The sequence below is a fragment of the Prionailurus bengalensis genome, chromosome C2, assembly GCF_016509475.1.
Source record: "Prionailurus bengalensis isolate Pbe53 chromosome C2, Fcat_Pben_1.1_paternal_pri, whole genome shotgun sequence".
NCBI lineage: Eukaryota > Metazoa > Chordata > Mammalia > Carnivora > Felidae > Prionailurus > Prionailurus bengalensis.
This window is the reverse complement of record NC_057350.1, coordinates 100,942,684-100,964,959: the sequence shown is the minus strand read 5'-3', so window position 1 is coordinate 100,964,959 and position 22,276 is coordinate 100,942,684. Positions and strand designations below refer to the sequence as shown.

Below are 22,276 nucleotides of genomic sequence, written 5' to 3'. Positions count from 1 at the left end.
TCTCTCTCTGTCTCTCTCTCACTCAAAAATAATTATACATTAAAAAAAAATTTTAATTTGAACTATTAGTTGATATGATTACTATTAAAACTGCCACTCAATTTATAAATATAGACATAGTAGTATTATTTATAATTTATAAAATAATATAGTTTATATTATATAGTATTATAAGATAATACACACACACATATACTAGATGTCTGCCACCATGGAAACAAAGTATAAATAACATAATTGAAATTTGAATTATTAATTATTATTATAATATAGGTCTCATTTTTAAAGTTTTATATTATTTTCTATCTATTGCCAATATTAAAATTTGAGATTTATTCCAGCATTTTTGAAATTGTGCTCTGACCCACTTCCAAGAATAAGAACGACAAGATGCCACCGTTTCACTTGATAAGAAAATTATTTATGCTTCTATTTTTGAATGGATACTTACATAATCAAATTACAAGAAAGTATAAAATAGTAGTTATGATTTGTTATTTATAGTTTTTTTTCTTTTTCAAAGATTTTATTAGAGATCTTTAGAGAGCAAAATCCAAACTCCAGATCCAGCTGCCAAGAAGACCCTATTATGCTGTGGATACTGGTTGAGGCATGGCAGGCGGCTCGGGCTTCCCACCTTTCTGTTCTGAGATGGGGGTGGTGGGAAGGATCTCATCTTTGGGTTCCACAATGCTCACATGATCTGGCAGTTTGTTTTTCATTCTGGTTTTGCTACCCTAAACAGTTTAAGTAATGGGAGAGGCAAATTTTATACTGCCAATTATACACACACACACACACACACACACACACATTTTTAGGTATTTGGAATACCTAGAATTTATATTATTGGAACCAGAAATGCAACTCAGTTACACAATCTTTTATGCTGTTCATTTTGACAAATATCTTTTTGCAATGAATAGTCCTGTACCTAAGTAAGTAGGTGATTCTAAATGTAACTTATACTTCTCTTTATGATCCTGAGTCCCATTTCTTTTCTAAAGACAATCTCTTCATATATATATTCCAAAATGTATTCTATGCCATATCTTTTGAGTTTCACTGCCATAATTGTTTCTTCCATTGGTAGCAGTAGTAATTTATTCTTATTCTTTTATTCCTAAATATGGTTGTGTCTCTCTCTTTCTAAATTAATACCTTATCTAGGCTCTCTACTATCTTGTAGTATTAATCAAACTCTACCTTTCTCCTTGAATGTAAATGTCGCTCCCCCACCCAGATACCACCCAGTAGGCCTCGTGTCTTCTTCAAACAATTCAAGGTCTCTCTTATTCTCCTTCATTTATAGCTCCTCTGCCTGCCCTCATGCTGAATTTTGAATGTCAGTAACAAAATCTGGAAATAGATATTTTTACACAATACAGTTTTTCTGTACAACAGCACAATCTCCAAAGTATTTCACAGAAATTATTATAAGCAGAAAGTGGACAAAGCTATCACTGAATTCTTCTATATGCTCTTACTGATTTGAAAGCAAATTATAAGTTGTACATTGTGAAAATCAGGGAAGTCGGGTACAAGGACTACGAGCCTTCAACATGTAGAAAAAATGATAAACTGACGTATTTCTTATTGTTTGAAGGCTTATGTTAATTGTGTTTTATAACGTTAAAAGATGTTTGAAATAAATATGGAGACTTCACTAAATTATGTGGAAACTTTTCCTTCTTTTGCATTTAATATAATTATTGGACTCCCTATTTTTGACGTTAAGGTGTTTTTACCACTCTGCCCCCGCCACCCTGCTTCCGGCAGTTCTGATTGAGAAGAGAGTTTTTGGTAACCTATTAACTTGTTTTGTCATTCCTTGGAGAGGGATCATGTGCCTATTCCATGGAATTCGTATTCCAATTTAGTTATGACCCTACCATGTTTGGAGAGTCCTTAGAGGATAGGTATTCCAAAGTGGTGCTATAGGAAGAAAAATAGTAGTATTGATAGAAACCATAAAGCTAGGATGGAAAGCTCTTTTAAATTAAGTTCCAGATGTAAGAAATTTAGAAATATGATGATATATTCAATACCAATATCTTGAAAGATGTTGGAGATACATTTAATGAGGATTAAATCAACAAGAGAAGTATAGAAAAAGAAGATCACTTTTTCTTTGAGCTTCTGGGAATATCCACATTTGGGAGGTTAGTGAGGAGAGAGTGTACAGTAAAGGGCCAGAAAGTTAATGACTGGTCAGATAAAAGGAGTTCTAAGAACATGAAGTTAGGCAAAAAAGATCTTTTTTCAAGAATGAAGAGTTGGTCAGTGGTAGCAAACACTGTAGTAGGATTTACAAGAGTTAAAACCTAAAAGCACACTTGATTGGTCAAGAGAAAAGTAACTTGAGATTTGAAGTGCATGTTCATATACTTGTGGGTAAATAAGCCAAACTGAGATTAAAAGGACAAGGTTATAATAAAATAAAAGTAGTTGGCACAGAGCACTAAATTAAGAGTTTTATGGAGAAAAGAAGTTCCTATTTTTGCCTTCAAATGCTAAGTATCTCATCAGCCCTCTCACCTGCATTTTGCCCACCCATTTTTCTTTTCTTGTCTTTTTCTTGTTTCATTTCAACAGTGAATCTGATTAAGGAACTGGGTTTGGGTGGAGTACAAAGCTCATTTTGAGGAATAGTGTAAAATTATAAAAATACAGCTGATCAATTCAGGAGAGTTTTAAGTGTCAGACTAGTGAGACTATTTGGCAAATGATGTGCTGTCAACAAAGCAATGTGGTAGTGCATTGTTTTTAAAAGATTAACTTGAAATAATATATGAAAGAGAAATAAGAGAAGAATCTATTTAAGACATTTCTTCAAGAATGAACTCAAGGTATCACACAAGTCCTACGCTTTTAATGCTGGTGGTAGCAGTACTGAAAAGAGGTGAAGGACAGGATGACAATATATATACCTTGCAAGTAGATTTTAAGGAACTTGACCTTTGATGTGAAGGCAAGTGAAACAATGATCTAAACATTAACACTGGTTGACTATATTAAGTAAATGAAAAGAGAGGAGAGCAAGGTGATGAATTACATTTTTTGTCTTGATAGGGTTTGTGGTAGAATATTCAGGGAGACCTCAGTTTTGGGGAATAAACATTGGCAAGGAAGGGCCTAAGTGTGTAGTAAGACAAGCATTTTAAAATATGAATGTTGGGATTGAAAGTCAGGAAAGAGATTTCTTTGATATCTCTTTTTCTTAGGCCAAATAGTAGAACAAGGGATAAGTATGATAAAAGTAGTTGGTTGGGTTTGGGAGGATATTATCTGTGAAAGTTCATGCTGAGATTTGCTATTAAAGTATGTGCGAATTGGGGATTTAAAAAGATATGGGCGTGTGTATATTTTGGCATTGCTTTCTTGGGAGTATGTATGCTAGGGAATAAAATAAATTGTGAATTAAATAATGTTTTGCAATAGTGAGCTCCCAGTATAAGATGAATGCTATGACTTTTTTCTTAAGGGGGAATTTGGCTTCATCTACTTAAATCTTTAACCAACAATAATTCATGACCTGGAAGCAGAGAAAAGGCAATAAACTCTGGGGATGGGTGCAGTAGTGGAAACAAAGGTTATGATGAGTTCTGGTCAATTATCATTAGAGATTAAAGAACTGAATAAATTGACAGGGTTGAGTGAGAGGAGTTCACAATGAAAATAAAAAGAAAAAATTAGTGAACCTGAAAGAAAGAAAAAGTAAATGGTTTATCATAATGGAAAGAAAGCACCTACTTTGAGATTTTGAAGGTCAGATAAAGAAGAGAAGTGGGATGTGTAGAGGTAGATGTATGTGATGTTTTGAAGATAGAGCTGTGTGATGCTCCTACTGATGAAAGTATGATGTGGGGCTTGAAGAACATATCAGATGTTAAGGAACAAAGTTACTAGGTAGAAAATAGATTGGCAATAGGAAAAATGGGATTGAAAAGATGATGGGAAACATGGAAAAAGGAGAAAAATGATCCAGGTGTTCATTTTGTTTTAGCTATAGGAGTCACATTTCTGTGGGATTCCAGTGTTTGGTGGTCGGGAAGGTTACAAAATCCCTTAAAGGATCACAAGTACCTGACCTGAATGTGAGGCCTCAGAAAGAAGCTGAGCTTTCAAAATTGCAAGAACACAAATGTATAAGGAGTATTATAGGTTTAAATCAGATGAAACAAACAGGGTGAAAGTGAAGAAGTTAGTGTTTTGTATTTTGGGAATTCACCTTTTCCATCTCCATCCCCTTTAGTAATATGTCTCCTAAATGATATTGGAAGCCACTGGGAAGAAGAGTTTAAAAAATCATTTTACATTCCATGTTTTCTTGTTCTAAGTATGTCTATGTATCCAATCAAGCCAATTTGCACATATTTATTGAGAAAGGATAATTTTTAAATTTAGAAATAAAAAACATTTATATGCATGTATATCATTATTCAATAATAATTTATCACCTGATTATCCCTACTACATGCATATCCACCTACTTTAAATATACTCTGTACTTTTAATTTTACCATTTTCCCTTCCTCAGACATTTCCTTTGTCTAACCCTGAGCATGAGCAACCTGCCCATGCTGTTTCTCTGCTTGATAGGTCCTCTCCAACCTGCCTGCCTCCTATCCAAAATGTTCAAGTCATAGATGCCATTTATGAAAGGTATTTTCTCCCACTTTCTTCTGAATTCTTCATCCGAACACGTGTGATGTTTCCCTCCCTTGATCCCCACTAGCATTTTTTACTTTATTTCAGAAAGGGAGGGGGGGTGGGCACAAGGGAGAAGCAGAGAGAGAGAGAGAGAGAGAGATACTTAAGCAGATGCAGGGCTCGATTCGGTGACCTTGGGATCATGATCTGAGCTGAAATCAAGAGTTGGATGCTCAACCCACTGAGCCACCCAGGAACTCCAGCCCACTAGCATTTTTTAATGTTTTATACTTAACATATCCTTTTTTTCTTGTACTTACTATTTCTTGATTTTTGTGCACTTTTCTTTGTTGCATACTAAATTGCAAACGTTCATCTTTGTGTTCTCCCAAGTGCTTGGCATGGAATTTTATAAATAAGCTCCCATATTTGTTTGAAGATTTGCTGTTATACTGACTATAATTTTTCAGTTGAGCCTATGTCTCCTTTTCATTTTATTCAACTATATCATCTTTCAGGTTATATCACATATTCTGAATCTATTGATATAATGTCATTCATTTTCTTTATATGTCTGCTTAGTTCAGGGAATGAGGTTTTAAATACACTAAAGATAGTCTTTATTCTTGATGATAGTTACATTAACTCACTGGTGAATTTACTTTTAAATTTGTCTACTGCCTGTGGTGATATGTGATAAAAAGAATTGCAATAACAATCATAATTGTCATTTGCTTCCCAGAATCTGGAGTACCACCCTTTTAAATGATCTCAAAGACCTATACGTCGCTTCCAACAAATAGAAATATTGTGTAAATTACAAACATCTAAAACTAGTTCATAGAATGTTTAAAAAGGAGAATGTGTTCTTATTAAAGAATTTCATAAAGGATTGCAATCTAATTATATAGTGAATTTTAGAAAACATTGGAAGTATCAATTTCAAAAAGGTAAATGGTGGTCCTACAATAAAGTAGTTACTGGAAAATACTGCAACAAAGAAACTCTTTTCACCTAAAAAATGTATTTCTGGAAGAAAGATGTAGTAATAATTTGTATCATTGTAATAAAATCTTGAAAAAAATCCTGGTTATAAATTCTAAGAAAAACACAAAGAGATGTTAATATTTGAGATTATTAAAGCAAAATAAGCACACACATTTGATATTATATCAAGATGTCATCTATGTCAAGTTAAATGTTGAGCAATTTACTCATGTGATACTAGACTAACTTGTGTTTCTGTAATTTATTTTTCCACATGTTCTCAAACCTAACTAGCCTGGAGGTCTCTTTCATGGAGTTGTTAGCAAAATATGAGGCCCCCATATAGGAGATTGCTATTGTTACCAATCTTCATTTTTCAAATGAGAGTAACTAAGCAACCCTGAGCAAGTTATATTACAGGTTGAGTTTTCCAGGATGCAGATTCTGAGATGAAGCTTCGGGTGCAAGATATTTATTAAGAATAGTTCCTGAAATTGACATCTGTGGAAGAGAATAAAAAAGGAAAATCAAGCAGAGAAAGAAGTTCAGCTTTGATGCAGGTTGGACAGTCTCAGCAGACCCCACAGGGAGCTCTGGAGCTAAAATGGACCTGTCAGAATTGTTCCAGGTTGGGCTGAAGTTAAAACGGTTCCATGTTTATAGCCCTGCCTCCAATAGTTCATTCATGTAGCCTCCAGGAAGGGTATGACCTTGGGAGAGGTGGGTCTGCAACTAAATTAGTCCTTTAAGTGCTGACAGCCGAAGACTTGCTGCCAACACTATTTCTAATATCTGGGCAGCAAATCCTTCCTTGGCAGTGTACCTGGGCAGAGCACATCTATATCCATGACAAGGTTGCTTGACCAAGATCACAAAGTACTGGAAGAACCTAGATTAAGACTAATCATATTTATATCCAAAGCCTATATTCTTAACCACTATGTTCCAAATCCCTTTTCTCCCTCTCCTCTACAGATCCTGAAACCCCCCACTAGCCTGAAAGTCTTTATCCTCAGTCTAGCTGTTGCTTTTGTTGACAATACTATACCACATCATTCACATCTCAGGACTGTAGACAGATAATTATCCTCAGATTTGTGAGACCACCCGATTGAGCTTCCTTAAACTTTCAGTTTAAGAGCACTGGTGTGTGTGTGTGTGTACGTGTGTGTGTGCACGTGCACGCGCTTCTGTACCCATATCAAGCATTTATTAAGTAACTACTATTTTCCAGCAACTTGAAAGCCCTAGTTTGCAAATAAAATGAAAAGGAATAGAATGGTCTTGATTCACAGAATTTTCATGTCATTGGTTCTTTAAATTGATCACAGTTCCCTAGTTTCTAGGAAACTGGGACTAAGACCACAGATTCTATGCTTCCCCACTTCTACTCTCAGAATCATTTTTTCTCTCCCTGGCATCCACCAACATTGTCAGACCATGCATCTGGGATCTCTGTCTTAAGAGTGGTTTATTTCTTAGTGTTTTTATGCCGCAGTAATGAAGAGTCATTGATTTTTGTTCCTGAATTTTTGGTGGTGTGCTTCATCCACTATAGGGCTCTACTATCTTTCACACAGGACTCACAGGTGTTTGTGTAAATAAGATCCTGTTTGGTCATAGTGCCCCATGAGTCTTGGACTTGCCAAGAGTTTTGGTGTGTTCTCTTCTTAGGAGAACTTTGAGACCATAGATATGTGGATATGGAGAAGTGAATGTGGTGGAACATTATAATTATTACAAGACAGATGTTTCTATTGTGTTGCCAGTTGGTTACTTTGAATTTTCATTTGTATTTTTGAAATTTCATGATGGATGAAAATATACTGTAGAGGTAATGCCAGGAGAAAATAGTCTTTCCTGGCACTTTCCTTCACCTTGGTGTATCTATCAACCATGGAGTCTGGCTATTCAGCTTGCAGGCTCAGAACTCAAATGTGTCAAAAATCCTAGAAGCAAAATATCTTTCATGAATGTCATTCCAATTTGGCTAACACACCATTTCCCAACTTGCTTCTATTTTCTCTTCACTGCTATATACCCTATATAAACCATCACTTTTCCCATCTTTTTTACTGGTAGGGGTAGACATGTTAAAGATTCTGGCCAATGTCTGCTAAGGAATTGCTGGGAAAACTTTCTCTTCCCTTTTAAAATAGCCAAATACTATGGACATATACCCTTCCTCTTAATTCTTGCCTTGAATACTGACATGATGCCTTGAGTCGAGGTTACTGTCTTATGATCATAAGAAGGATAAATTAATCTCCAAGATTCTGGTCCTGGCATTTGCAAGCCTGAAACCAACAACAGCAGCTGGCTATCTTCAGTTTTCTTGTTATGAAAGAAAAATTAACTCCTATGTTGTAGCCACTGTTGGTCTCGTATTCTGTTACTTTTGGGTGAAAATATGCTTGTTATAAGCAATTGGATATAAATTCAAAATGGCACTTTATAAATTTATAGTGATAAACTTAACTATCAAACCTATAAAAATACTTATTTCAACAAATTGAGCTATATCCTTGTAGGTGGGGAAACCAAATTATTAATTGCCTGGCAAATATGGGTTCTGAACAAATGAATTACACTATAAGAAAAGAATGTGTAAAGACAACAGACTTGGATAACCTCATCCACCGTTATCACAGTAGGAATACATTTGCCTATGGAGTGAAACACTCCAAGTCCATTGCATAGAACTCTGTTTACTCTGAAGGATGCTAGGATGAGCCCTGAAAAATCTCCCACTGTGACTCTTTTTCTAACCTGATTTCAGCACTTAACCAATTGCATGGCCTTGGGCAGTTTCCTTTTCCTATGTGCCTCAGTTTTAATACAGTAACAATCATATTTATTTCATTGAGTTTGTGTGAAAATTAAATGAAAGATAATCTAAAGAATTTAGAATACTTCCTGGAATGTAATAAGCGCTCAATGATTTTAGATTTATTTTATGTCTAGCTAATTCTGCTTCTTAAAACCACATGCTTTCTCTATATTTTAACATATTCAGTCAAGATAGAATCAGATCTTGTGACCTCAGATCCTTTCTGCTTTTTAAAGGTGGCTCATGTACCTTTGCTCTGATTAATTATGCATTCATATGCATAAAATAGGGGAATGTTTTCTTTTTCCTTAAAACTATCTTTCAGTTTAAAATATGGATAAATATACACACTTTTGAGAAAAAATGGAAAAATTATTATTCAGACACCTGCATACAGATATATTCCCTTGTAAATTTTGGTATGATCTAGTATAAACTGTAGGTCATGAAGTCAGGAGGCAGAGGCTTATTATGTTCATAGTAGTTCAGAAATTCTTCTGAGTTGAAAAGAAACTGTCTAAGCTCACTATTCAGTTTGTTGCAAAGTACTCCCTACCCAGCATTCTTTCTCTCCTGTCTAGTACCGCTCAGGTGTTCTGAGATTACCCTCTGACAATTCATGAGGTTTCTGAGTGCTTTTAAAAATATCCCACAAAACTTTTAAATGAAATAATGAGGCCAGTTAAGAATTTTGAGAAGCCTCCAAGTGAAAAATCCTGTGAATAGGTGTCACAAATTGAGCCAAAAGGGTTTTCAGCTGCATTGTGAAGAAAACTAACAGATTACCAACCTCATGTTTCAAATTAATGAAAGCTCATTCAGAAAAATACGTGACAATCTGCCAAGACTAAATACAGAACTAACTTGCAACCTTACTATCACAAAGGTTTCATATTTAAAAATCTAAAATTTTAACTGAAGAAGACAGAATAACACAGGTAATGACTGATGGCTAATGCTGAGATTCCATTGGACATTAAAGGTGATATTATTTTGTTTAGTTGTGAAATTCATATTCATCTTTTTCCAAAAAGAGTCTATTTATTCTTCATATTAATATTGAATGACAAGAATGACATAACTGATTTTTTTTTTGCAATACACCAGATTTTTAAATCATTCTTAAAGCACTTTTAAAATCCTTTAAATTCCTGAAAATGCTTTCCAAATAAACCAACTATCCCACTGAAATATGGAGTCATTTTATAATTGTGAGGGAAATATTTCACCATAACACACGTGTTCCTGATAACTCCCTTTTAAATTTAATGGAAGGGTCCATATCTGAGCGTTGTTATCTTTGGTGAAAGATAATGACCATGTACAAGGACGGTAATGATGATGATAGTATTTGCTGCAATAATACAATAGCTACCAATACTTCATCACTTTTATTGATCCAGAAAATATACTAAGTAGTTAACATATGTTTTTAAAAATTATTTAAGTAATAATTGAGGTGATTTTCTAATCTGCATTTTCTAGATGAGAAATTGAAGCTTAGTAAAGTTAAATTACTGAATATAATTTAGGCAGGAAACTAATTTGAAATCAGCTTTCATTTTCCAAAATCTGTGCATTGAGCCAGTAACAATATACTTTATTGTGTATATTATATGAATGAACAATTAAGTGCATGAGATAGGTTTGTATTTATTTATTTATTTTTTTAATGTTGATTTATTTTCAAGAGACAGAGACACAGAGACAGAGAGAGACAGACTGTGAGCAAGGGAGGAGCAGAGAGAGGCAGACACAGAATCTGAAGCAGGCTCTAGGCTCTGAACTGTCAGCACAGAGCCTGACACGGGGCTTGAACGCAGCAACCGGGAGATCATGACTTGAGCCGAAGTTGGACACTTAACCGACTGAGTCACCCAGGCGCCCCCCACCTTTTTTAAAAAAAAAAAAATTTTAATGGAGATGGGTTTTTAAAACTTTACTTTTTCATGCTAATTATAGAAATGGCAGTTAAAATTATAATTAGAAAAACTGCTTCCATTAGCCAATTTCATATTATTGAAACTTGAATATATGTTAGAAGTATCTTATATTTTCCAGAATAAAATATATTTCATCTTAAAGTTTGCTTCTCATCATGTCTGTCTACTTTCATTCATGTTCCTCAAGACCATCTAAATATGAACTGACATGAAGTTCTTTCAAACTGTGTCATTTATCCCTCTCAATCTTGAGAAGTAACTTTTGTAATCTCCATTTTATACGGATTATATATCCTTTTCAGAATTTAATTATGTGTCTAAGTGAAAACTCCACTATAACTTCCTGTGGTGGAAATGATAGAGATGTCAGAGTTCGGGAGTCTGACCTTAGAGAGAATTTGGTAAGACATGGACAGATTTTCAAGTTACCATTAAAGGTTTTGCTATTGCAAATTATGTGCCTCTATCTCTCTAGGCTGTGGTAGTAATTTTCCTAACTATTTGCCATTCATTTGCTAAACGAATTACCACAAATTGTAGGCTTTTCACTATGGTCATATTCCATTTAAGAAACTAATGTATGTATTGCTTAGGATAGGATAGGTAAGAGTGTGCTGAAGAATGAAAGAAAACCCAATATACCAATGACTTAACACTTACATTTTTTTTTTTAACATTTATTTATTTTTGAGAGACAGGGTGAGACAGAGCACGAGTCAGGGAGGGGCAGAGAGAGAGGGAGACAGAATCCCAAGCAGCCTCCAGGCTAGGAGCTGTCAGCACAGAGCCTGATGCAGGCCCGAACCCACAGACTGTGAGATCATGACTTGAGCCAAAGTACGCCTAAACCGACTGAGCCACCCTGGCGCCCCGGGTGTTTATTCTCATTAAGGCATTATCTGTCATGCCAGGTTTCTCTGCGGGGTGTCTCCCCTCTAAGTATTGACTCATGGATTTAAGCTGTTTACATGTTTTAGCCATGCTGTTGGAAGAACATGGATTCCAAGGCCACCTTGGCAGAAGAGTGGGCCATAAAATTGGATCGGGTATTTTATATGGCTAAAGTAGTGAATTTTTTTTTTAATTTTTTTTTCAACGTTTATTTATTTTTGGGACAGAGAGAGACAGAGCATGAACGGGGGAGGGGCAGAGAGAGAGGGAGGCACAGAATCGGAAACGGGCTCCAGGCTCTGAGCTATCAGCCCAGAGCCTGACGCGGGGCTCGAACTCACGGACCGCGAGATCGTGACCTGGCTGAAGTCGGACGCTTAACCGACTGCACCACCCAGGCGCCCCTAAAGTAGTGAATTTTTTATATCTCTTCTGTCTGTATTACATCAGTAATCACGTGACCAACATGATTGCAGGGGGTGATTGGAAATCTGGAGGAGCACATGAGAACAGTTTCTTATTGAACGTCCAATTGAATTTAAAAATGTGATGAAACCATAAAAACTGTACTCTTAAGATAAGTAGAACAGTGTTAGCACTGGGTGTTGTATGTAAGTGATGAATCATGGGAATCTACCCCCAAAACCAAGAGCACACTGTATGCACTATATGGTAGCCAACTTGACAATAAATTATATTAAAAAAAAGATAACCACAACCGTTTGGGATCAGAAAATCTCTGAGACCCATTCAGTGATACTTCATAGTGTATATCAAAGTACATAATAATTATCAATAATAATCGGTGTCACTTAGAAGCTACAATTATAAGATTAGTCCTTATTAAACTGGTTTTGTAAAATTGTAATTTTATTCTCAGAAGAGAGGGATTAAGGTGGTATATAGTAAAAGAGGCATTACAAAGTTGGGGGAGCTGGGCTATAGGTGTAGATCTAACTAATCTAATCTGACACATCATGTAACCTCTTCCCGCCTCATTGCCCTCATGTATAAAATGACAAGGGTAGCTGATGCGTTGTCTAGGTGTTCTTCTAGAGCCTAGAATTCTATGGCTTTAGCTATCCCACAGGACAGTACAACAGCAGTCACAGGCATAAAATCTGATGTCAGAATTTCTTGGTTTTAATCCTGGTCTAGCATTTATTAGCACTGTGAATTAAACAAATCTTCCGTGCACTTCAGTTTTCACATCCACAGAATGTAGCTTCACATATCTCATGAGAGGATTAAATGACTTAATACGTGGAAATTAATATGCTTAGAGCATTATATTGAATACATCTTAACTATTATTATCATTTGAGAAAACCTCTGAAAGAAAACTTGGTAGCTTGTCAGAAGTCACATAGCTATTTGGGAGCAAAACTGGAATATAATTCTTGATCTTAGTTCTTTCCATTTCTGCTAGGCAACACCATAACTAAAAGTTCTAAATATTTCTATAAAGTCATTGCTTCATAAATGATTTTTTTCTATACAAGATACTGAAAAGGAAAATATAATCATCTCTATCTATAGGAAAATGTTTACAAGTTTTCCTGCAAAATGTACTTCTAATAGGAAAAAATGTTGAAAGCTTTTGAAAAAATATTATTGAATACTTAGCAACAGCAGCAACTTATTTCAGACCTAAAATTATTTTGAAAATGAGATTTAAAAATGTGAAATACCCAATCCTGTACATGATTGCCTTCCAGGCAATTACAGAGACTAAATAAGAAGATATTTATCTGATTGTGAACATTCCTTTGATTATTAAAAAAAAAAACTTAGTGTTTTAGCAATATTTATTTCACTTGCTTAACTAATTTAAAATGTTTCTAATAACTTGTCATACTTTAAAATAAGAATGAATACAGTATTTATTTTACAGAACTTAAAGAGGAAAACATTTATTTAGTGACAGCTCCTTATCACATGTTCAAGTTTAATTTTCACAGCCACACTCAGGGAAGGGTATTATTATCCTCTGGTTCAGATGAGGCAAAGAGGCTCACACAGCCTGTGTGTGGCCGGTCCAGGATTTATTCAAGCCCAGATGTCAAATCCTGAGTTTATTCTGCTGAATATCAGCATCTCATTCACTGTCCAAAATAACTGGGGTTCAGTTGCATAAAAGAGGCACTCTATGATGAATCTGAAAGGGTGTTGAGTCTGTAGTTAGAGGATCTGGCTTTGAAGCTTAGATTTTTCTCTCAGTGCCCTCCAACTCTCCTGAAATTTTCCCATGAAGAGAATGATTGTTCTTCAGACAAGAGTATATCAGTAGCTATATTTGGAAATTGTAAAATACCGTGCCAATAATGTTAATTCTATTGTTATTATATAAATAGAAATAAATATGAATTTTCTCCACAAAGACATTTGACATAATATACTTAAGATGATCAAAGTTACTGTGTAATTATTAAATTCCATAGCTTCTTTATTATCAGTATGTTTAATTTCTCTGTGGCCTTTGACCTTTATTTACTTATTTATTTATTTTAAAGGTTATTTGTTTATTTTGAGAGAGAGAGAAAGAGAGCATGCATGCATGGGGGAGGGACAGAGAGAGAGGGAGAGAGAGAATCCCAGGAAGGCTCTGCACTGTTAGCATGGAGTCCAACTTGGGGCTTGAACTCATGAACCATGAGATCATGACCTGAACCATAACCAAGAGTTGGGTGTTTAACCAACTGAGCTTATTTGCTCGTTAAAATAAATTTCCTTGGCTTTATTGAGACAATATTGACATTACATGTAAGTTTAAGGTGTACATGTGATGAATAGATACACATAATTGCAAAATGATTACACAGTAAGATTAGTTAACATCCCTATCCCTTTAAATACAATTGTGTGTGTGAGTGTATGTGTGTGTGTGTGTGTGTGTGTGTGTGTGTGTGCGTGTGTGAGTGTGGTAACATTTAAGATCTACTCTCTTAAAAACTTTCAAATATATAATACAGTATTATTAATTACAGCCACTATGCTGTGCATCAGATCCCCAGACCTTATTTAGCTTATAGCTGGGAATTTACTTACTTCTCAACTCTTTTGTAGTGACTTCCTAATGTCCTTCTTTCTTTGTTCCTCTTCTGAGCACCCCTGACCCCTGTCTTCCCTTCTCAATCTCCTGCACCATTCTTACACCCTTGCCTGCCAGCAGGAGCTTTGGCTGGGACTTCCAGGTCATCTCTCCTATCCTATCTTCACTGTGGTCATATTTGGTTGTGTGTTTGGTCTCCTCTTTCAATGTTTCTGACAGTCTCTGGCCAATGACTAAGATGTGCGCTTTTGACTTTAACCTCCTTTAAATACGAGACCTCTGTTTTCAACTGACTTTTCGTTTCTTTTTTTAATTTTTTAGTTTATTTATTTATTTTTAAGAGAGAGAGAGAGAGCCAGGGGCAGAGAGAGAGGGAGACAGAGAATCTGAAGCAGGCTCTGCGCTGACAGCAGAGAGCCTGATGTGGGTCTCAAACTCACAAACTGCGGGATCGTGACCTGAGCTGAAGACAGATGCATAACTGACTAAGCCGCCCAGGTGCCCTCAACTGACTTTTCTATGTCTCTAGCTTTATATTCTTCAGGACCCAAAAACTGAAAATCAGACAACTGAACTTAGTCTTTGGTTTTTGTTTTCTGTTTCTCTTGTCATCAGCCAATTTTTCAAGCTAGAAAAATAGTAGTTATTTTTAATTTCTCTCTCTCCTTCATTGTCTTAATGTAGGTAGTGTCTGAGTATTATTTATTACAACTCTATGTAGATTTGAAACCTCCCCTGCTTGCCATTCTTACATTCATTGCCTTGTTTGTGATCCTCATTGATTCTTGTCACATTTCCCACAGTGGCCTTCTAAATAGCCCTTTACTACCCAAGTCTTCAGGCCACAAACATTATCATTAATTCGGTTTGTCTTCTTAAAATATTACTCTTAATTTATTTTTAAAAAAAATATTTATGTTTGGGAGAGCACAAGTGGAGGAGGGGTATAGAGAGGGGGACAGAGGATTCGAAGTGGGCTCTGTGCAGGCCGGCTGACAGCAGTGAGACCAACGTGGGATTTGAACTCATGAACCATGAGATCATGAGCTGAGCTGAAGTTGGACACTCAACCGACTGAGCCACCCTGGTGCCCTTAATCTTATTTTAAATGTAATTTGCCCCCAAAATGCATCACAATATGTGAAAGTCCCTCTCATAAACCTAGAGTCATGATATTTAAAAAGTGGAACCCTACATAGGCAGACAGACATGGGTTATCACTTCCTGCATCATTAACTAGTTATATGTTAACTTATTTATTTCCTTGAAGCAGAGAACCTCCATCTTTAAATGGAATCATAAAGAAATGTGAGAATTAGAGAAAATAAATGCAAAACACAATCACAGTGTTGGGAACACAGGAGGTGTTCGAGAAATGGTAATTAAAATCTGTTCTAACACATCCTTTCCCATCCAACACAGTAATCTAAGCATCAGTAAAAACTGAGATTTTCAGCATTTTGCAAATATGTCTAGTCCTTTATCTGTTTGTTCATGTAGTCCCACTACCTGGAATATCCTTTTCTACCTTTGTTTCCAAGTAAATTCCTTCTCATATACAGAGCTTATATGTCGTGTGTGTGTGTGTGTGTGTGTGTGTGCACGCACGTGTGCGTGCACGTGTGTGAATCCTATGACATTTAGGCAACACTTGTTTTGCTCTAATAGTTATTTGTCACTTGATTAAGTCCCTGGGTAAGAAGGCACTCTCTTCATCTCTCCAGCACCTACTTTATTTATATATTCAGTAAATATTTGCTGAAGGAATGCAATATAGTCTTTCAAAAAATGTCCACCTAACAGAATTTTGTCCAAATTTAATAGTAACTCATTTTCTCTCAAAATAATTTTCCAAAATCTAGCTTTTTTACCTCTATTTTCTGCTTTTTGAAGATTTTTCCCAAAACTTTTTAACACATTAGACTTATAGCCACAAGTACAAGAGAGGGTTTTTATTTGTTTGCCTATGTTATTTTTAAATAACAAAATGGATATTTAAATAGCAGCAAAAAAAGGAGAAAATAGTTACATCAAATGTTCACAAACAATTACTTACTGTACAGGGATAAAGTTATATGGTAGAAGGAATACAGGCTTTGAAGATCTGTTTAGGCTTTTCTTGTAACAGATTTGTCACTCTCAGTAAATTTATGAAATTTCTTTCTTCCTTTCTTTTTTCTTTCTTTCTTTCTTTCTTTCTTTCTTTCTTTCTTTCTTTCTTTCTTTCTTTCTTTCTTTCTTTCTTTCTTTCTTTCTGTTTCATCTTTGAGAGAGAGAGTGTGAGTGGGGCAGGAGAAGAGAGAGGGAGACACAGAATCCGAAGCAGGCTCCAGACTCTGAGCTGTAGCACAGAACCCGATGTGGGGCTCAAACCCACGAACCATGAGATCATGACCTGAGCCAAAGTTGGATGCTTAACTGACTGAGCCACGCAGGCTCCCTGAAACTTCTTTGTTTCAGTTGCTTGAATGGAATTAATAATACCTGTGTCTAAGATAAGCATGAAGATTAAATGCAAAGTAAATATATAAAATTACTAAACAGTAGTAGGACTACAGTTGGCATTCAGTCATTGTCAAATCTCATCCATACACTCACTACTTGTACTTAAATGGAAACATTTCCTTCAGATTTATAAAAAGCTTATAAAAATTTAAACAAATAGGCAAAAAATAGGAAAGACAATTTGAATAAAAGGCATTAACTAATAAATATAAATGTATAATATTCATCTGTAAAAACTAAAAATGTAAATTAAACCTGAGAGTGTATTTTATATTCATTAAAGTAGCAATATTTTTAAGCAAATTGCTAATTCTAGAATGGTTTTAGTAAACCTGGTGTACTAATTTATTACTGTTAACACTACAAATGTATATAATAACCTTCTCATAAAATTCAGTATACTTGCATGTAATAAGACCTATATTAATGGCCTTTAGCTGGATATATTTCTACCATTTTATTCTCATTACATAATTTAATAGAAATAGAAGCTTACAAACACAAGCTCTGTGTCTTGGCATTATACAGAATTGGGAAACCGTGATGAAAGTCACCAGAATTTTAATTTTAGAATGATTAAGTACATAATACTGCCATGCATTAATATGTAGGAATATTTTTTGTGCATTAAAAGTAAAACACAGGTATTATATAGCCCAGCACTGTTTAAATATAGTCCACTACATATGTGAACCACATATGTATTTTTATTTTTTCTAGTAGCCACATTATAAAAGAAAAAAGAAATTAAAATTAATCTTAATGATACATTTAACTAAAATATCCAGAATATTATTATTTCAACCTGTAATTAATATAAAAGACTTATCAATGAGAGTTCTTCCATTCTTTGTTTGCTACCAAGTCTTTGAAATCTTTTGCAAATTTTATATTTACAAAATATTTCTATTTGGGCTAACTACTTTTCCAAACTCAATAGCCACATATGGAATGTTGCTACCATTTTGGACAGAGCAGATTATGGGTAGATATTGAAGACATAGAAATATTGTTAACAGCATATACACTATTATTTCTACTACTAAGATGAAACATTCATTTATGTTTAGTATGGAAAGTGTAAAAAGAGTTAAGAGAGGGAGATTATGGCTCTTTTTACATAAATTTAAATATTCACATACTTTTATTGTTTTTCTTTCAATAAAAAAGTCTTAAGCCTTCAAATCAGTGCTCAATTTGACAGATGCTCTGTCTATATGCCTTCATAGAAAATGATGGTGAACTTCAATTGTAATTTGTAATATGTTCACATTTTAACCCTGTTTCCATGGATTAATAAGTCTTTCCAATTCAGAGCTGTTTGGTATGCAAAATAGCCTGAACATTTTCACAGGGAGTAACAAAAAAATGACCTTTCTGGATTAAGTCAGTCTGGCCAACTACTATTTTTCACAGTTCCAACAGTCTATATTTGCTTGACCTTGTGAGTTAGTAAAATAAGAAAATGTATTTAGAACCTTATTTTAAAAAATACCTAGCTTTGTACCTTGCATATATTGGACACAAAATGCATAGGTGTTGAATTTAATTGATTTGATGTTTCTGTCACTTGAAACCTTTTTCTTGGGTAGGATTTCCTTTTTCTCCATCTATTCCACTATCATGCCTCATAAAGAAAGAAAGCCAGAAACACAGACAACAAAAGTCTTAGGACTTTTGACAGCTCTAGAAGTGAACAGAGAATTCTTTCATGTTTCTCCTTAAATATTTTTGTCTGAGTGAAATATGTCAAGATTTTCATTTTTTTAATTTTATTAAGGTATAATGTGTAGAAAGATATTCATATCTAATGTATATAATTCGATGTGTTTAGGCATAAATGTACACCCATGAAACTATCACCACCATCAAGGCCATGGACATATCCATTGCCTCCCAAATTTTCCTCCCATCACTTTTATTATTTTTATTATTTGTGCATACATGTGTATGTATGTGGTAAGAACACAACCTAACTTCTACCCTCTTTTCAATAAAAAATACAATATTGTTAGTTTTAGGCACTATGCCATACAGTAGATTCCAAGAATTTATTTATCTTGAATAACTAAAACATTGATACCTTTGATCATCGTCTCATTTTCTCCCGCTGTGGCCCCTGGTAACCACATTGTACTCTCAGTTTCTGAGTTTGACTACTTTAGATTTCACATATAAGTGATATCATGCAGTACTTGTCTTTTTGTGTCTGGCTTATTTCACTTAGCATGATGTCCTCCAGGTCCATCCATGTTGTCATAAATGGCAGATTTCCTCTTATAAGGATGAAAAATATTCCATATAAATATATGTCCATATAAATATATAAATATAAATTTAAATCTGTGTCCATGTAAATATAAATATATACCTTAAGTAAATATGTATCTGTATAAATATAATATATAAATAATATATATATCTTAAAATATATATATATATCCATATTAAGATGCATTAAAGATTACATTTTTATCTCTTCATCCTAGACAGACACTTAACTTGTTTCCATATCTTGGCTCTTGTGAAAATGCTGCAGTGAACATAAGAGTGCTCTTAAGATTCTCCTGAAGATCAAGGATCTCTTCAAGATTTTGATTTCAATTCTTTTAGATAAATACTCAGAAGTGGAATTGTTGGATCATGTGATAGTTCTACTTTCAAAATGAACTACTTATATTTATAAACTTCTGTACTATTTTCCTATAATTGATTTAACAGTTTACATTCCCACACCAGAATTGTATGATTTTGTTATATATTTTTATAGTAACCTCTTATTAGATAATATGGCTTACAAATATGTTTTCCTATATTCTGTAGGTTGCCTCTTCTTTTGTTGGTAGTTTCCTTTGCTGTGAAGAAATTTTTTAGTTTGGTGTAATCCCACTTTATTTTTTATTATATTGACGTGATTTAGTGTTATGTCAAAAAAAAAATACTGCCAAGACCAGTGTCAAGGAGCTGTTTCTCTGTGTTTTCTTCTCAAGGTTCTACTGTTTCAGCTCTTACATTTAAATCTTTAATCCATTGGAGTTGATTTCTGTCTATGGTAAGATATGGGTCCACTTTCATTCTTTTGCATATAGATGTCCAGCTTTCCCAATACCATTTATTGAAGAGACAGTACTTTCCCATTTTGTATTCATGGAGCCCTTGTGAAAGATCAATTAGCTATATATGTTCATTTTATTCCTGAGGTCTCTATTTTGTTCCATAGATCTATATGTCTGTTTTTATACCAATGCAATACTGTTTGGCTTCATAAGTTTTGTAATATAATTTGAAATCAAGAAATGTGATGTATCTGGCTGTGTCCTTTCTTAAGATTGCTTTGGCTATTCAGGGTCTTTGTGGTTCCGAATTTTAAGATTTTTTTTCTATTTCTCTGAAAAGTGTCTTTGGAATTTTGATAGGGACTGAATAATCTGTAGATCACTTTGGATAGTATAGGCATTGTAGCAATATTAATTTTTCAATCCATGAACATGAGATAGCTTTCCATTATTTGTGTCTTCTTCAAATTCCTTCATTAATAGTTCGTAGTTTTCAATGTACAGGTATCTCACTTCCTCAGTTAAATATATTCTTTTTTTAAATATGAAATTTATTGTCAAATTGGTTTCCATACAACACCCAGTTGACAAAGCAGAAAAGAATATCCAATGGAAAAAAACAGTCTATTTAACAAATGGTGCTGGGAGAACTGGACAGCAACATGCAGAAGAATAAAACTAGACCATTTTCTTACACCATTCACAAAAATAAACTCAAAATGGATGAAGGACCTGAATGTGAGACAGGAAACCATCAAAACCCTAGAGGAGAAAGAGTTAAAAACCTCTCTGACCTCAGCCACAGCAATTTCTTACTTGACACATCTCCAAAGGCAAGGGAATCAAAAGAAAAAATAAATTTATTCTTAAATATTTTTATTCTTTTGATACTATTATAAATGCGGTTGTTATCTTAATTTCTTTTTTGAACATCTGTTGTTAAGGCATGGAAATGTGACTGACATTTGTGTGTTAATTTTGTATCCTGCAAATTTATGGAACTTTTTTATTAGTTCTAACAGTTTTCTAGAGGAGTCTTTGGGGTTTGCTATATATAAAATCATGTCCTCTGCAAAAACAGATAATTTTGCATCTTAATATCTAATTTAGATGGCTTTGATTTCTTTTTCTTGTCTAATTTCTCTGGCTAGAACTTTGAGTACTATGCTGAATAAGAGCAGCAAGAGTGGTCATCCTTATCTCTTTCAAGATCTTAGGGAGAAAGCATTCTACTTTTTCCCGTTGAGTATGATGTTAGCTGTGGGCTTGCCATATATGGCCTTTATTATGTGAGTTATATTCCTTCTATCTCAAACTTGTTGAAAGTTTTTACCAATAACAAATGTTGAATTTTGTCAAATGCTCTGCATCTATTGAGACAACCGTGTGACTTTTATCCTTCATTCTGTTAATGTAATGTACCACATTTATTGATTTAGAAATGATGAACCATCCTTGTTTCTTAGGGATAAATCTTACTTGATCAAGATTTATGATCTTTTTAATGTGCTGTTGATTTCAATTTGCTAGCGTTTTTTGAGGATTTTTAGATATATATCTGTAATACTGGCTTGTAATATTCTTTTTCTCTTTTCTTTTGTTTTCCTTTCCTTTTCTTTTGTTTTCCTTTTCTTTTCTTTGTTTTTCTTTGCTTTGCTTTGCTTTGCTTTGCTTTGCTTTCCCTTGAATGGCTTTGGTATCAGGATAATGCTGGTCTTATAAAATGAGTTTGGGAGTGTTCTTGCCTTTCCTCCCCCTTTTGCATGCTGCCCCAAATAATGGAGGCATTCTGTTTCCCTCTGTGTCCTGGGTGGGAAAGACAGAATTGGTGTGTGCATGTGCAATAAGAATGCAACATAACTTCTACCCTCTTTTAAGTATTAAATACAGTATTATTACTTATAGGAACTATGCTATCTAATATAATTGTACCTTCTGCCCAGTGGCCCACAAGGCCAGGGAAGCCAGGTACTCACATAACATTCACTTCCCCTGTGGGAGAAATCACTGGTCAAGAGGGTCTCTCTTGCTATTTAGCTGCCCTACATTCAGGGAGGGGTAACAGATAAAATGAAACTTTTTTTTTCCTTCTCCCCGCATCTATCCTTGGATGTTTTTCTCGACTGAAGTGTTTGACTCTCTCAACTGGACTCTTATACTTCCATAAAGTTATTCTTGTCTATGGGTAACTTTTCAAATCAGTGTTTCTGTAGGGGGTTGAGGACTGAAACTTCCTAATACACTATCTTGGTGACATCACTCTGAGCCTTTCTGTGGTTTGTATATTGTATCAATTATTATTTATCTTTAAAAATAATTATTTAAGGACACTTGGATGGCTCAGTCAGTTGGATGTCCA

General features: G+C 34.6%; 1 long non-coding RNA gene across 1 annotated transcript; it reads left to right on the top strand.

Annotated features, from left to right (window-relative positions):
• Positions 1–497: 497 nt before the first annotated feature.
• On the top strand, positions 498–21,141 carry LOC122492389. The gene is made up of 3 exons (XR_006299603.1): positions 498–709; positions 4,767–4,771; positions 21,128–21,141. It is a non-coding gene; the product is annotated as an uncharacterized LOC122492389 (long non-coding RNA).
• The last annotated feature ends 1,135 nt before the right edge of the window (positions 21,142–22,276 follow it).